Source organism: Equus quagga, chromosome 10 (assembly GCF_021613505.1).
Source record: "Equus quagga isolate Etosha38 chromosome 10, UCLA_HA_Equagga_1.0, whole genome shotgun sequence".
Taxonomy (NCBI): domain Eukaryota; kingdom Metazoa; phylum Chordata; class Mammalia; order Perissodactyla; family Equidae; genus Equus; species Equus quagga.
This window is the reverse complement of record NC_060276.1, coordinates 118,144,733-118,162,488: the sequence shown is the minus strand read 5'-3', so window position 1 is coordinate 118,162,488 and position 17,756 is coordinate 118,144,733.

Here is a 17,756-nt window from a genome sequence, read left to right as displayed (position 1 = left end):
CTTCTGGCTCGAAGCCTGCTTTCGTGACTTGTACTTTTTAATTGGTTACTTGAGGCAGAGCCTTGTAAAAATAATTACTCAGGTATTAATGCAGTTACTTTTATTTAAACCATGGGATTCTTTTGGGGGGAGAAAAGAATACAAGATTGAGGTACGCTGTAAGCCTGTGTTTCACATTTATGATCCTTTATTTTTTAAAAAATGAGTCTATTTTCTTGAGTGTTGGATTTTGTTCTAAACATGTCAGAAAGTTTTGGAGGACCTGGTGGAGTTTGTGACGGGATATCTTTCCTAGGCTTTGGGTACAGGACCAGATTAGGGTCAGGGGAAGGAGGTAAGCTGCTACTTTATTGAGCATTTGCCTCCCAGGCAAGATTTAACTCAGTAATCGAGATAAATATTTGATGCAATTTTTTTAAAAAATGAAAATGTATGGGGGCTGGCCCCGTGGCCGAGTGGTTAAGTTTGCGTGCTCCGCTGCAGGCGGCCCAGTGTTTCGTTGGTTCGAATCCTGGGCGCGGACATGGCACTGCTCATCAGACCACGCTGAGGCAGCGTCCCACATGCCACAACTAGAAGGACCCACAACGAAATATACAACTATGTACTGGGGGGCTTTGGGGAGAAAAAGGAGAAAAATAAAATCTTTAAAAAAAAAATGAAAATGTATGTAAAACATCCATAAAGAACAAAACATCAAAATTTTAAATAAAGACAGGATCAGTAACAGGCAGTGCCTAGTCAAATTGGAGCCTAAGGCCAAAGGAAAATCAATAATGCTGATGGTTGTCTTTATTTCAAATTTTGATATTCTGTTCATCACTGATGTTTTGCATTAGCTCTTATTTTTCAAAAAAGTCTGGTATTAAAATATTTATCTCAGTGACTGAGTTTTTGGTACCCCCTTAAGTTCTATGCTCAAGGCGAATGCCTCACTTTCTCATCCACTTCCTGGCCCTGGCTCAGGGGAGGGCCGGCATTCCCCTCTCCATGTCCCTTTGGGATGCTACTTCTGCATTGAATGTGTCCCCTGTGGTGAACGTGAATGGGTCACATTGAATGTGGCCCATTTTGGCGAGGAAACTTTTCCCATGTGTACATGTGGATTAGCAGATTTGGAATTGCACTTCTGTAATAATTCAGTTTGCCCTTACAAGATTTGTTATGATAAACGGGACCAAGGAGGGCAAAAAGATATCAAGGCCCACTTGGCTGTGGAATGATAGGTGGTAGATGCCGCTCAGGGTCTTAGTGGATACCTAATCAAACTCATTCGATGGTAATCTACCGAGAGTTTACAGTCATGTGCCACATAACGATGTTTCGGTCAAGGATGGACCACATATATGACAGTGGTCCCATAAGGTTAGTACCATACCCCCTTAGGTGTGTAGTGGGCTATGCCATCTAGGTTTGTGTAAGTACACTCTGTGATGTTTGCACAATGATGAAATCACCTAATAATGCATTTCTCAGAATGTGTCCCCATTGTTAAGTGACACATGACTGTACTCTGATAATAAAGATAATATTAATTGCAGCTAGTTTATTCCACATACAAATATCGAACACTTTTATGTGCCAGGCACTGTTGTCAGTGATAAGCATAATAGGAAAAAAATATATGCCCTTAGTTACCTACAGTATGCATGTGTTCTTGCTCAAGCAGGCACACATATGCACACACCTGTATGTGTGTATGTGCACTTAAACCTTTTGCCAGGTCCCATGGATAGCATGGCTGAGATCCAGGTAAGCTCTACAGGGGGCAGCATTATTATGGATTTCTATCTTTATCCTAGAAGAAATGAGAAATTACTAAAGGCACTTAAATGAGAGAGGGATACGATCATATCAGTGTTTCTAATTGAGGAGAAGACGGGTGCATTTGGGGAGATGGGTCAAAAAACAGAGGACTTGGTGATCCGCACAGGTCCACAAAGCTCTGAGGTGTAGAGCATAGGTGTGAACTCAGGCCCTCTGGGACTCCAGCCAGCATCCTTTAATGCACTTGTAAGATCTTTCCTGGCCAAGGAAACTTGGTTTGGGTTGAGCCACCAAAAGCAATGGAAACTGTTGTGTATTGCACTGAGGCCCTCACGTGTATATTTCTGGACCACTTTTCAGTTTGCTTGCTGATGTTCTTATGCCCCTCTTTGAAGATAACTGGCTCTTTCTGTAGCTGCAAACTAACCCAAGTGCTCACCCACCGGTGTTAATAGAGTTCCTCCAACTTGCCCGATGCTGGAGAGATGCAAAAAGAAATAGGAGGCATGAGCTATGCCCACCAGCACCTGTAAATCTCTCTGGAGCCAGAGCACATTCCCCTCATACCCATTAAATATGAGTAACAATTAGGGGCTACATTTTATGTTGCTGGCAATAACAGAACTGATGTACAGAAATAAAACTGATGATTTTGCAAACATAGTCAGAACTCTGAATTGTATACATTTACACACAATGAATAGCTGTCTAAGAGCACAGACTTTTTTTTTTAAGGAGAATTCTAATAGTTAGGGAAAAGATTACATTCAGTCTCTGAAAGACCTTTTCTTTGATGTTGCATGGTTGGTAGATATTGGGGTTGCTAGAAATAATAACTGATTTTCAAGTAGAAGTTGATTCATTTCACAAGTATTTATGGAATGTGTCCTGTGTTTCTAGCCCTGGGATCTGGGGCTTTGAATGCTCGAGAAGTTAAAGGTGTTTTGAAATGTTGATTTTATTTTATTATTATTTTTTTATTAAACTCTGTTGGCTGATGATACAATCACAAACATGTGTAATGTGGGGTGCATGGGTTGACTTGTTTCATTTTTATTACTGTTGCTAATTTGTGGCAGAACAACCTGGCTAATTCCAGGACCTTAACAGCAGGCCAGTGCTTAACCCAGCAGAACCATCTATTGCTGTACGGGTTTTGTTTTAATAATTCACGGAGGGAGTGAATGTGGACACACAGACCTTGGCCAGGTCCTCTTCTGTCACTCACAAGCTGAGCAATTTATTTAACGTCTCTGTGAGTTCAGTTTTGTCACCCATAGAGTGGTGAAAATAATAACAGCTACACAAGAGAATTGTTCAAAAGATGAAATGACTGACAAATGTAAAAAGCCTAGCCCATTATAAATATGCCCTAAATGTTAGAAATTAATCATTGACCTCTATGCAAACATAGAAATGACATGAATAAGCAATAATTATCTTACGTGAACGTAGTCTTCCAGTATAATGCCTAAAAAGAAGCATTCACATGTTTACCCAGTTACAATCTCAGATTGATTGGAGATAATGTTGAGTGATTTGTCCCTAAGATATTTTTCACCCATTTCTTAAATAATGAGACAAACAAATACGCTTGGATCTCTATTTCACAGCAAAGGGAATCAATTGAAGGTATCGGATTCAAGAGAAGAGTGGACCCTGCCTTTGAAGGCAGGAACTCTGTCTAATTGCTGTGGTCTCCCCAACTCCTCGCTCAATGCCTGGCTTGTAGAGGGGATCAATAAATGCTCCCCTTTCTCCTATCTTCCCCTCCCCTTCTTCGTTCTCCTCCATTACAGTTTCTACCCCACAGGATAGGCAGGTAGAGTCTACAAAGATCCTGACTCACCTTGGGCATTTCCATATTGTGGCGGCATTTTTCATCCACTCTCTTAAGAAGCTAGGTGTTGATAAGACATATTTCCGCTGAAGTTCTGAAAAGAACCACACCAATGTATAAACACAAGACATCTCTAAAGATACAGAAGGAACGAAAATGACAGAACCCTTTTTTGAAACTGATGTAAGTAGATAGAAATAAGGTCTGTGCTTTACATACTGTAATAACAGGTTTTTACTGCATGTCTGATGACATCAACTGTAGGATTCCTGGTGACTATCATAGCACCTTCCTCAGTGTAGGTGATCAACCAAAGTGAATGAATGATTCATACTGCAAAAGAATGTTCTGACAGAGGTTCTAGGTTGTCCTTGAAAGGTGAGCCAATCAATGTAGGAAAAGGACCCAGTAGTCTAGAATTCACCTGTTCTCTTGGCTACTAAGGAGCACACATTTATCTCTCGTTATCCTTTTCAGACGTTCTTTGGCAACAATTTCTGGAGCCACCTCCTCACTACTCAGTGGCTGGAGGAACATGCCCTGGGCTGTGCCTATCTGTGATAAAGATTGAAGAGTGTTTCTGGGAGAAGAGAAAAGTGAGAGCTAAGAAACAGAAATGGTGGCTCAAAATGGGTTCAAGAGTAGACTGGTCAGAGAAGGGAAGATCGTAAAGAGCTTTGACAGCCTTAAAAGCCAGGCTAACCATTTCAAATGATATCTGACCTGTGGCTTTAGATATAACTTCTTTCAGCTTCCCAATAAAATAGGTAAGGCTAAGAAAAATAGCATCAACAAAATAGCCCTTTAGCTCTATGAAGCCAGGTTCATATCTGTCTAATTTGCCCTGGATTTTACACAGATCCTGACATCCTATCTGTACTCAATAATACTTTTGAATCAATGAGGAAATCCAGCCATAGACATCAAGTTGAGTGAACAACGAGTGCGGAGTGGAGGGAAATTAGTGTTGGTGTCCACGGGGTACAAAGTAAGCACATGAGCTTTGTAGATAAAATATCTGTGTTTCTAATGCTGGTTCCACCTCTTACTAACATTATTATTTGCAGAAAGTGTTTCACTTCTCTGTGCCCCAGTTTCTTAATCTCTTTATTTGGAAGAATTCAAGTTGTTTCCTCGTAGAGATGTTGTAAGCATTGCCTGAGTTACACATGGAAAGTGCTCAGAAGGGTGCTTGATAGACAATAAGCACTCTTGAATTTTAGATAATACAGGAAGTACACTGTTTCTGGGGCGAGATATTGACTTGAACATCAAACAAAGGAGGGAACCTGGTAGCCGTTTCCATGTGCCCATTTGTACAGAAAGTCAGAAATCACGATGGTGAGGTGGACGAGACCGACAGCACTGATAGAGATGAAACCTGGTAGAGGTGAAGCATTGAGCCAGGAGCACCACATATCAGCGCCTCTCCCATCTATGTAACTCTGGGAAGACAATTTATGCTACCAGTGCCCTCCCAAAGACAGCAGGTCCAAGGGAAAGCTCACCTCTCTTGGAAAACAATAGATACCTGTTTTTTTTCTTAAATCTTAGTTTTAGAATGAATAAATAGAAGGAAATATAAACAAACCATGAATCCTATTAACATAATTTGGAAGAAGATGAAGGGACTATGGGTGTTTTGTTATGTTGTTCTTTGATTTGTAGTCTAACCCCTAGATTCTGATGTGAATATCAGCTTTCACATGGGATAGAGGAGGTGGGCCTTGAGAGAAAGTATCTCAAGTGTGGAGAGAAAATTCCAGAAGGTCTTCCAGTCCAAACTTTAGAAAAATCTAGCTTAACATGATCATACTTGATTTGGTATGTAATCCATAATCCCTGCCGTGAAAGGTCATAAGTTTGTGGTTGAGAGATCTTCTGGTACCTTCCCAATCATATTTGTTATTTCATTAGCTGCTAGACTATTTAACAGAAGAAAGAAATGGAAGGGTATCCTTCAGTGTATGAAAGCTCTGGAACTTAACAAGAACAACAAAATGGGGTCACAGCTGGCTCTAGTGATCACCTCCTTCCACTGATATGATAGCCCATTCCCTAGGAAGAGGCAGACTATGGAGGTTATGGGAAAACCACACTGATCTTAGACCAGTGGGAGAAAGCAAACTGTCCCTGTAACCATGCGACAGCTCATCAGACGTGTCACGAGGCTCAGAGCCAACAATCGCCAGCGCCCCTAAGAATGCTGGCCTTGAACATACCCGCAAGGCTTAGAAATAGTCGAGGAATCTACTGCACCCTCGCAAATATGCCTTGTTTGTTTCTTATTAGCAATGCATGAAATTGATCTGCCCTGCAGCCAGCTGCCAATACCTCAGATAAAATAGATGTCTCCCATGGTATACATCACGTTGAGTGACAACTGGAAGCTAGTCTTTAAAAAATGATTTTAAAGGACAGAGACTTGGCTTTCAAACAGCTTGCAAATGGTCTCATAACACGGGTGAGAAAATTACTTACTTGCCAATAGAATCCCTAGGGTGTCATATATTGTGTGAGTAATTCTTTTAGTAGAGCTATGAATAAAGTCTTCAAAAAAGGAAAAAGAAGGTTCCCTAATAAATTCTGCCTAGTCCCCTTTGCCCTCCAAATGCCACACCAACACATAACAATATATTGTTTTCAATGGCTGTTTGCTCACGCCAGCCTGAATCTGCTTCTTTCATAAGATCTTCAATTCCAGCCGGGGCCTAGAAGGTAAACTTACCCATACAAGATCAAAGGTGTCTAGCATTGGCACGCTGTTTATTTAAAATGTAAATACGTTAGTGATTTATGCATCATAACATAACACGGCATGATGTTTTTACGAACGACCATGTGTGCGTTAAAGATATATGTAATTTGGTTCCCTAATGAGAAATCTGGCACTGTCATTTGAAAAAAAAAATAGTATCTATTTTTCCACTGTGGATGTGTCTTCTGACTTTTTAGTGAGTCCAATCTTTCTAAAAAAAAAAAAAAACCATCATAAAAATTAAATTAGACATTTGTTGAATGTGGGAGAAAATTTTCACAGAAGGAAATTGTGTGAATTAGATGCAAGCAGATGGTAAGATTCTATGGCTGCTTGCCTGCTCTGTCAGTGGGAAAGAAGTTGTGGCAAGGTCAATAGGGCAGTGAAAAATATGAATGTCCTCATCCTCCTTCCGCCGGAGAAGCCAACTGATTAATCTGAGTCTGTCTTCACCAGTTTGAAGGAAAGGTCCTGGAGGGATAACTATTGCTTCTAATAATTATGAAACAAGAAAGAAAGAAAAAAACGCCTGTTCATTCTTCTCTGTTTTCAGATACAACAGAGTAATACCGAGATGAAGTATTTCTCTTTGACTTTACATCCAGAAAACAGATTCTCAAATGCAGGAGGGCAGTTTTGCCCCCCAGGGGACAATTGACAATACCTGGAGACATTTTTCATTGTTATAACTTGTGGGGGGAGCGGGTGCTCCTGGCGTCTAGTGGACGGAGGCCAGGTTTGCTGCTCAACATCCTACAGTGCACGGGACAGCCTCCCCGCTGCCCCAAGCACAGCAAAGAATTATTCAGCCCAAAGATACTCACACTTGAAAAAAAAGAGAGAAAGAGGGCTTGCACCCGAAAGATTTCAGGATCACAAACTCAGGTGCCTACAGGTTTCAGGCATGTGATACAGAGGAATGCGAAGGGCTGGAGAGACCTGGAGCCTGGGGTCAATATTGCCAAGGCCGAGAAACCCTGATGGAGAATAAAAGATTCATTCACCACGTAGCCAGACTTCTAGAGCAAATGGGGTTGATTTCAGGACAAATCTGAAGATTTGTCCACAGAAAATCCTTCTTTGACTTCTAGTAAATGCATGCTTTATATGTATATGAAAACAAAGAATTTGCTTTCATAATTTTGAAAAAAACACCCTACCTTATATAACCAAAATAACAGTCTTTAAAAAATTCACCTCTATTTTTCCTAAAGAAACTTTTTCCTTCTCCCCCCCCCCCTCCCCCCCCCCCCCCCCTTCCCTTCCTCCTCCTCCTCCTCCTTCTCTCCCCCTTCTTTTTCTTCTCATCTCTTTGTCTCTCTCTTTGTAGTAGGAAAGCTTTTGTCACCCCCATTAAGTTCATTTATGTTCATAATGCAAACATCTTTAATTCCTCTCTGTCTTGTAAAGTCTACATTTCAGAGGATAGCTTAATTGCCTGAGTAGCAATTAAGATTTTAGCTATCATTCTAACAGTTTTCTCTCAAGGGCAAATACCAAAAGCCGAGTCCACAAACTTCCCTGGGATATGTAATTTATCCAAGAAAGACACAAATAAGAATCATCAGTCACGATCATCCCAGCCAATCATTTTTCTTTGAAAGTTCCCAAAGGAAAAATACATCCATTGTTGATCTTTAAATCTACAGCCTTAAAGTTAATGGCCATGAGTGATGGGCCGTTACTTTGCAAAATTAATGCATATATACCATTCGTGGTTGCTTAAAATGTTTGAAGCATTTTCTCTTCATTTTATACATCCTCTCATTATAAATTCTGACTTTGCAAGACAAACTATAACAAGCAAAGAATACAAAGAAAACCCATTTCTAGCTTCTCCCCTGGTTAAGGTGCAAACTTGGTTTTCTGTTGACCACAGAGGTAGCATGACTTTTACAGCTGATGGCTTCTGGCAGCTGTTTACTGAAGACACAGTGGGACAGCTACTTTATCAGGCCAATTCTTCACCGTCGTTCTAGAAGTTTCTCTTGGAAATATATCTTTAGGGTCTACTTTTGCATCCCTTCTAAAGACTGTGAGCTACCTATATGTCTCAATATATCCTTCTCTGCTTAAATCGTCTAAACAGATTGTGTTATCTGCAACCAACTGTCCTGACCCACCAAAGCTGCAACATGAACAATAGCAGTGGTCGCAAAACTAAGGTCTGTTGGATGCTTTATGAAGAACACCCAGGTCTTCCCTCTTGTATATTGAACTTGCTATTTGGGCATAGGAAATGTCCATTATAGGAATCAAGACAATTCTTGATAGGAAATACCTTTATAGGCTTGACACCAGCAGCGTGAACTTCCCAGTGCACTACAAGCTCCCTCACCTTTAATGTCTCACACCCAGCCCTCTGCACACTCATTCGTGCCACCTGCCTGAACTCTGTAGTGAGCCTTAGGAATTTGTGGCCCTTAAATATCCTGGTACAAGACCTCTTTTTATTTTCAGATGAGGAACAGAAGCCCAGAGAGGGCAAACATGTTGCTTAAAGTCTCACAGTTTGCCAGCAGCACAGACAAATACACTTTCTACTCCACCCTTCTGTCTTTGCACTGTCTTCACGCAGAATGCCTGGTCTAAAGACAGGTATGTGTATGTGTGTGTCTGTATGAGAGACAGAGTTTATTTTAACCCTAGATATATTTGTAATGGAGCAGTTCACTGATGCAGATGGGTATTTTATGGGGTTTCTTTAGCACTGACAAATTAATATCCTGATTTCTAAGAAAATATTTTCTAAAACCTGCATATTTGAAGGAACACATATCTTTGATTTTCTATGTGTTTTATTTTTCCCTACTTCCATTATTTGCCTCTCTCACCAACAAAGTAAGAGTTTATTCCACGTATTTTTCCCAAGTCCACATCTCACTCTTCAACCTTATATGGAATCACCTAGTGCCCAGCTTTGCTTTCCTAAGACATAGAGGAAATATTTCCTTGATGGAATTAAGAACCACACCAAAGAAGCCAAGAGACCAATGAGGAACAAGCTACTGAGGATTTAATGTCAGATTTGCATCAAGATCATGTGGATTTGAAGCCCTTTTAGCTTTGCACTGCTTCCCAGCACCCATACCGTCTCTTGATTTGGAAAGTTTTTTTTTTAAATTAAGCTTTGAGTTTGGCTTCCATGAGCAGTGTTCCCATTTGGTACATTCCTTAGAGCTTCAACACTTTCTTTTCTCCTCTGCTCACAGGAAAAGCCCACACATTCTTTTTGTCCTTCAGTGGGGCTTCTTTTCTCTGGCAGGTATCACAATGTAGAGGAAACATTTTCCTAGCTTGTCACACATTCTGGTGGAGTAAACCTCCCAAATTGAGCACTTTTATTGTCATTGTTTCTATGAATGCAGATTCAAGCATGATTTAGGAAACATTAAAATGTTTGGAATAATTACTTGAGGGAGAGATTCACTCTTCACATGGGATCTGCTGCAAGATGAGTTAGGTTGAGTATTGCTTTGAATAATCGATTCTTTTTTATATGTACACACATTTAAAAATGTGATTTGTATTCAACTCTATTTCTGCCATCTCTGTGGAATAGGGTATCTCCTCAGGGTAAGGGCTGGGCCATACTTGGGGGACACAAAGATGAGTTGGGTCCCTTCTTGACAATGGTGCCAGGACTTGAAGGTTGAGGATGGTTCTCCTTTGAGCTCAGCAGGGGAAGACATTCTGGAAACGTGGAATGTCGATGCACAGGCACAGAGGAATAAGAAAATACTCTGTTTCGATAGATAACAGCTGGAAAGGAGTGGTTGACAAAGTACTGGGCAAAGAAGATGGGAACTCAAGAATAGGAGAGTTGAGAGGAAAGATGGAGGAAGATGCTGAAGGGTGCTTGTGGGCTGTGCTAAGGAGCTTGACTTACACAGTAAGAAATGCAGATCATGGAAGCCTTTTATACACAGCAGTACATGCTAATGTTTGTGTTTTAAAAAGATAGCAGGGGCATGTGAACTACTTACACTTGATAGAATGGAGGTGGCCTGGATGATCATCATGAGAGAAGGAGCGTTGAGTCTGGATGTTTCCAGCAAGTGTGAATGGTGCCGTTCTTGAGGAGAAAAGAAGATAAAGGAACTGGGTCTGGACTAGGGGAAAGCAAATGAGTTTTGTGTTGGACAGGGTGAACTTGAGGTTCTTATGGGGTATAGTGGAGAACATGCCACGAATTAGAGGCATGATTTAAATGTTATGGGATTATCATGGTAATTATAACCCTGAAATTTGAAGGTGCCATTGGAAAAGATTGTATAGTAGGAAAAAAGGATTGATAAGAGAAATCATAATTTTAACAGCGGGTATGTCTGTGTGACAATGGGACTGGTAATAGTTTTTCTCTTTCAGTAAAAATGTCCTCTGGCAGAATAATATGGCATTATCCACAAGGTTGAAATTTGCATGAAAGTGGAGGTTTCTGTCTACTTTTTTACAGTGCTACATTTCTAGGCCATAAATTATCACCATTCATGTAGGTAATAATTTTAAAAAATACTTTTGGAATAAGTGAATGAACACAAGATTTTATTCCATCACCACCAAAGAGGAAGGTAATCATTAGAAGTTCATTTTCCAGATAATGTATGTTGAGTTTTTTCAGATTGATCTTTTCAGCAAACTAGCTGCAAACTTAAAGTTTTTCAAAACATATATTTTCTGGATTACATCTTGAGGTATGTAAGGTTTTTTAACCACTCAACTAGTGCCTTCAAAGAGCCACAGGAATTCTAGGGTGTTCTCACTTTTAAGTATTGTTTCTTATTTTGTCAGCTTTAAACTTAAATGAGTTTGTCTTCTCTTTCCCATGACAGTCAGCCAAACCACTGTGATCTAGAAAAATGCTAACGGAGAATGACATCGTTAACATTATTAAATCAGTGACTTTATACACATTCTCCTGGTGGTAGAGTATGGCTTTGGTCAGCGATACGCCTCCCCTTAGAGAAAGTCTACCAACACTGACATTTCTTTCCATTTCTCCCAGTAGCTTCACAATCTGCAGCATAGAGCAGATGACTGAGGTTGCCAGAAGACCTGACCATTGGAAAAGTGAGAACGTTAATGGAGAGAGAAAAACTAATACATGGAAATTCTTTCCCCATTCAAATTGGCACATGTCTTTCTTTCTAGGAAAGTCTATGGGGCTCACCTTTTTTATGAAGTTAAAGTCTGTGGAAATATGGTCAAAGACAAGAAGTTACAGTTTCAAAGCGCCACCAATTTCAAATTCCACAGACATGTACGCAGGCCCCTCTGGAGAATGTTGCCATCTCATGTTATATGCGAGTCTGGGAAAATTACTATACTCCCACACTGTATACTTTGAATAAAGATTTGTATTCCTTATGCAAAAATATACAAATATGGAATATATTGGAGACACAATATCATTAGCTTTCAGGGGGGAAGAATCATTTATTGCCTACTTTTGGGGATTTTATTTAAAGCACACTGTTCTTTACACAGTACTTTACAGTTTATAAAGCCTTTTTACAATTGGTATTTCATTTGCTCTTCCCAACCTCGTGTAAAGAAATGTGGGGCAAATATTGCTACCCCATTTTACAAGCAAGCAAATGGAGATAGCTGGAGACCATCTGTGCTTCTCCTAATATAGCGATCCTGCTGTCCCACATTGCTACGTGCATAAGGCCATCCTGCAGTATTGAGTGGCAATCTGAGAGCAAAATAAAAATGGAAGTAAATTCATTTTCCTTGTCTGTTCTGGAACCTCACAATTACACTCTTTGCTCAGGGCATAATTAAAAAGACAAACCTGTGTCTGAACTATTCTTCCAGTATATACTCTGCACTGAAATATCTTTAGAATAAAGTCAATAAATAAAAGAAGTTAAACCATGCTTCTCTGGTAGGTGAGGAGGTGGGGGGCTCTGGGCCTACCTGCTCATCTCTCCTCTCCCCTTCCTGGCCCCCTCACATTCTTCCTCTTCTGCTCACCTTTGAAGCACAGTTCGAGAATCACTCTCTTCAAAAGTAGATTCCGTGTGTCCTTGGAAATGTCTAAATTGAGGCTCTGTTGTAATAAGTCACAACCTGTTACTGGGATTCAAAGAGAAAATGAATTCAAGTGAGTGAGAACAAAGTCATTTGCCCAGGAACCCACTGTGAAGGATGGAGAGCATTAAAATTCAAAAATGATTTGCAAGTTAAAAATTCACTCCTGAGCTAAAATAGGGCATCTGTTTAAGTCTTTCTCAACTGCTGCTTATTCTGTCAATGAGGTTCACTTTTTTTGTGTGTGTGTTATCTTTATATACTTCTGTGTGTACAGTTTAGTAGTAGGTTCTTCAAGAACACTTAAGCTAGTTAACAATATAAGAACAGGAGTAAGAGGATTCGCTGAGAAACTTGAGTGTGTGGTCATTTACTATTGAGATAGCTCCCATTCCTTCTTCCCTTATTTTCCTCCTTCACACCTTTGTAACAGATGATCTGTGTGGCTTTTTGGAATCTAATGTCAAATTTCATGTATCTTTCACCAAGGTTTTTCAATTTTGGTCTGATCGAATGGGTGAAAAATGGAATTGTACACCTGAAAAATACATTAAAATTGTTTTCTGTTAAACTTTCTCACCAAATACAGAGGTAGAAGCTGACATCATTCTGGTATACTGGATTCATAAAGGACAGAGAGGAATCATCAATTTCAGGCATTCTAAAGCCAGCAAAACATCACAGAGGTTGTAAATGGAGAGTGCATTTCCTATTTATGTTTTAGATTGAATAAGATGATAGACGAGATCCAATATGTTATTGAACTGCTTTGCTCCAAGAATATGGCTCCTCGCATTGCTTTTTACCTCTCCCTCCCAGCACATTCACAACAGAACCAAATTTGTTTTTTGAGGAAGATTAGCCATGAGCTAACATCTGCCACCAATCCTCCTCTTTTTGTTGATAAAGATTGGTCCTGAGCTAACATCCGTGCCCATCTTCCTCTACTTTATATGTGAGACACCTGCCACAGCATGGCTCGATGAGCAGTGCTAGGTCCACACCTGGGATCTGAACTAGCAAATCCCGGGCCGCCAAAGCGGAGTGCGTGAACTTAACCACTGCACCACTGGACCCAGCCCCCAGAACCAAAATTATTATATAGAGAGAATCCAGGTTGCAGAATCTTTTTCTTAGATTTTTCTAATTAACAGCTAGAAAATGTAAATACTGAAAATCAACATGGGAGAGAAGAAAATAAGCATTGGTGCAAATAATCAATAATCATTCTATAGTAGAGAGTTTTATTTGAGTCAAGCTGAGGACTATAGCCTAGGAGTGCAACCTTCACAAAGGAAGAAAGCTCTCGGAAAAAGAGTGATTTTCAGCATAGTTATATACCATTTCCAAACGAAGGGACATACATCAAGCATGACAGGGGCACATTCTTTCAAGAATTCAAGGAGATATTTTGTTACAGAGTAGCACATGCATAGTGGGTCAACATGACCCTGGCGTTGTAGGAAAGGAGGCATTCAGTCTTATCTTTAAAGAGTGCAGGCTTCAAAGGAAGGGAGGCATGAATTTCTTTTATCTTCAAAGAGTACATTCTTTACTTTAGGATAACGATTAAAGCAGAGGTGCGGGGCTGGCCTGGTGGCACAGTGGTTAAGTACGCGCATTCTGCTTCAGCAGCCCGGGGTTCACCAGTTTGGATCCCGGGTGAGGACATGGCACCGTTTGTCAAGCCATGCTGTGGTAGGCACCCTACATATAAAGTAGAGGAAGACGGGCACAGATGTTAGCTCAGGGCCAGTCTTCCTCAGCAAAAACAGGAAGATTGGCAGCAGGTCCTAACTCAGGGCTAATCTTCCTCAATAAATAAATAAATACATATATAAAAACAAAGCAGAGGTACAATGTATGTTTGAGAAGCCCTAAGTCAGGCTTCTTTGGTTTAAAAAAAATTCAGGCCAAATCAGGTTCAAACCAGGATGGCTTCCCCATATACTTGAAAATCTATCAGAAAGATTTCTTATATTTCTTATGTCAGAAAGATTTCTTAAAGATTCTTACTTACAAGTTCTCGTTCACCTAAATGTTCCCCCAATCCAGTAAAAGCTGAAGGACCACTTCCCTTTTGGATTCTCGGTGTTAACGCATTTTCATGATGGTTATATGGGATTGACTGCTTTTCTGGAATCTTACAATGGCCTCCAAATTGTTTTTCTGCCCGTAGTCATTGTAACATCAAATAAATCTCTACATAACCAGTTGAAACAAATTTTAAGTCACACATTTGACCTATGATGTCTATTCCCCTATTTAAGAACCTTTAGTGTTTCCCATTTTCTAGAGGAAAACATTCAAATTTCCTAGGGTAGACACAAGAGTCTTCAGAATTAGCCTCAGTCTCCCTGGAGAGCCTCACCAATTAAAATCCCTTTCCCACTATGGTCTGCACCCACTCCTTCAAAAGACGCATTATGTTGGCCGTGTGTCTTCTCCCTGGATACTAGCACTTTGCTCCTAATTTGCCTGGGGAAATCCTATTTTATAATGCAGCTCAAATATCACACTTGCTGATATATTTTCTGTTAACCCCAGAAGAATTATCTTCTGCTCTCCTAAACACTTTGCCATGCCTTCCTTACAGCACCTATTGCATTATATTGAAATTATTTATTTAGCATAGTGGTTCTCAACTGGGGATGATTGTACTCCCGGCAGACAAGGGACAATATCTGGAGACGTTCTTGGTTGTCACTAGTGGGAAGAGCTGGTATCTAGTGGGTGGAGGCCAGGAGTGCTGCCAAACATCCTACAATGCGCAGGACAGCACCCCCTGGACAAAGAATCACCACACACAAAACGTCAATAGTACCATGGTTTGGAGACCCTGCTTTAGAGCATGAGCCATATCTTAGTTATTTTGGTAGTCTTCTCTTCCCTTCCCCTCCTTCCATGAAAGAGCCTGGCACTAAACAGGTCCTCAAGAACTGTAGAAGGAAATTCATATTATTAGGTTGTTGCCTAAAGTGTTTTTATATTATCCTCAAGACAATTTATTCTTTCTCACTTCTCTACTGAAACCGGGTTTCCCAGCATCCAACATGGCATCCCACAGTTAGATGTGATAGTAGCTACCACGACTACCATTCTTTCCTGAAACCACATTTCTCCCAACACAAAAGCTACGTACAAAAGTAGACTTCTCCATTCTTTCTGCCATTTGACTATCAAATTTGCTCTTCCTCATGCATTAATAATAAGAAAAAATTTTAAATAATATTGGTTACATTAGGGAATAATTAGTTTAATAAAGAGCTCTTATTTGAAAAGAAAAAAAACAAACAAGAGAAACCCTTAATTCCTATGGAATAAACAGGCTTTGGTTCATTCATGAAAAAAGTCTCATTCCTGCTCTGATCTCTCAAATCATTTAAAAAACTCCCAGATGGTTAAATGGGTTTCAAAAATGGATACTCCATTAAAGAAAGATCTATTGGTATGTGTAGGAGCAAAAAGGAGAGCGGCGATGGCCTTCATTTTCTTCAGTTATTTCCTCAAAATAACTCTTCCCTTTATCAGAAAAAAATGTGATTTTCTTTTTGACATTCAAACATAAAATAGTTATGTCCAGCATTAAACTTTTGATCCCCCCTCTTCTGTTGAGGCATCAGAAGATTCATTAAGGGAAGCAATTTAAAATGACAAATGTAGAAAGTATTTTCAACTGCACAACAAAATAACATATTGAATATATTATAAACTACAAGGATGTTTGTTAGAGTTTTACTTTTAATGGTAAAACCAGAAAATAACCTAAATGCCTTACTATAGAGGAATGGTTAAAAATCATATGATGGAATATGATCATCTTTAAAAGGCACAACGCAGAAGAATATTAAATGACACAGCAAAATGTTCACATTTATTATCAAGGGGAAAAAGTGCTTGAAAACAATATGTCCATGCAATTCCACACACGCATACACACTCACACATACAAATGTGCGTACTAGTGCTTGTAACACAGTTGGGAGGGGCTAAACGTTAGTTTTCTCAGAGTGGTGAGAGACAGGCACTTACATATTTATTCTAAGTTTCCCTCCCTACTGAGGTTTACAATAAAGTGCAAAACTTTTAGTTGTACAGTTTGGTGAATTTTTGCTTATGAAAACCATCTATGACATCCATCCAGACGAAGACATGGAGGATTTCTAGCACCCGGGAGGTCTCACAACGCTCGCTCTTGTCAAAATCCCCAGGTGGCACCTACTCTAACTTCTCTCCCAGTTTAAGTTTAGGGCTAATGTTCTTTTACTTTTTGTATTGTTGTTACTGTTGCCTTTTTATATTTTCAAAGATTCTGTAATGCATATGTATGTTTTGGAAATTCTTTTATTGAAGTGCGATTAGAATAAGGAAAGAAATGGGAGTGAGGGAAGGAGAGATGATGGAAGGAAGGAAGGAGGAAGGAAAAAAGGAAGGGAGGGAGGGGTGTTCTCAAATCAAACCTCCATTCCAAATCTACATCTCAGCCATCTCCTTTGGAGAATCTTTGGGAGGATAAACTGTTTTGGTTCCCTTTAAAGAATTACTTGTGACAAACTCACAGTGGCATCATGTCTTAAAAAAGAATTCTTGCACACTCATTTCCCCCTAAAGCCATATCCCTGTGTTGTGCCTAATATAACATCTATTTCTGGGCTCTGCCCGCAGCAGGCAAGAACATTAAATGTTGTTCTCCTTTGTTGGATTATTTTCTGAGAAAGTCGTTATTACCAGCTCCCTGCTGCATACTCTGAAATTCTTCAGAAACACCAAAACACTAGTAAATATTAACAGTTTGTGATCTCATGAGAAAACACGTGGCAGTCTTTCTCAGATATGGCTGCTGTTCTGGAAGCAATTTGGGGAATAGAATATATTTTCTGTTTACTTTGAAGTGTAAACTCGCTTTTATTACATAGCTATTAAAATAAAAAGAAAGAGGGTGGATATTAAGACTTAAGCATTTGCCTAATGTATTGGCATGGTTTTGAATTGCCTGCACTTAAGTGGCTATCCCAAGTTCATTCATGTTCCATTAAATTAAAATGTAGTCATGCTAAATTAATTATGCATGATCTTATAAACATGCCCAACTGGGTTCCTTTCCCTCAGTACTCTAGATAACCCTCTCTCGTTGGAGTATTTGCATGAATTTGCATTTCCCAAGACTCAGCTTATCTCTTGTTCAACGTTGTGTGGCTGCCATGCTAAGCTCTCTCTTGGATCATGGTCTCTCATATGAGGATTCTGGCTTTAGATTTGGCTTCCTGAGTCTGGTTAAACAGGAACATTGAGCAGAGAAAAGCATGGATCTAGAGCTCCATCAAGTGACAATTATCTCAGATCTTGAAACTTTGC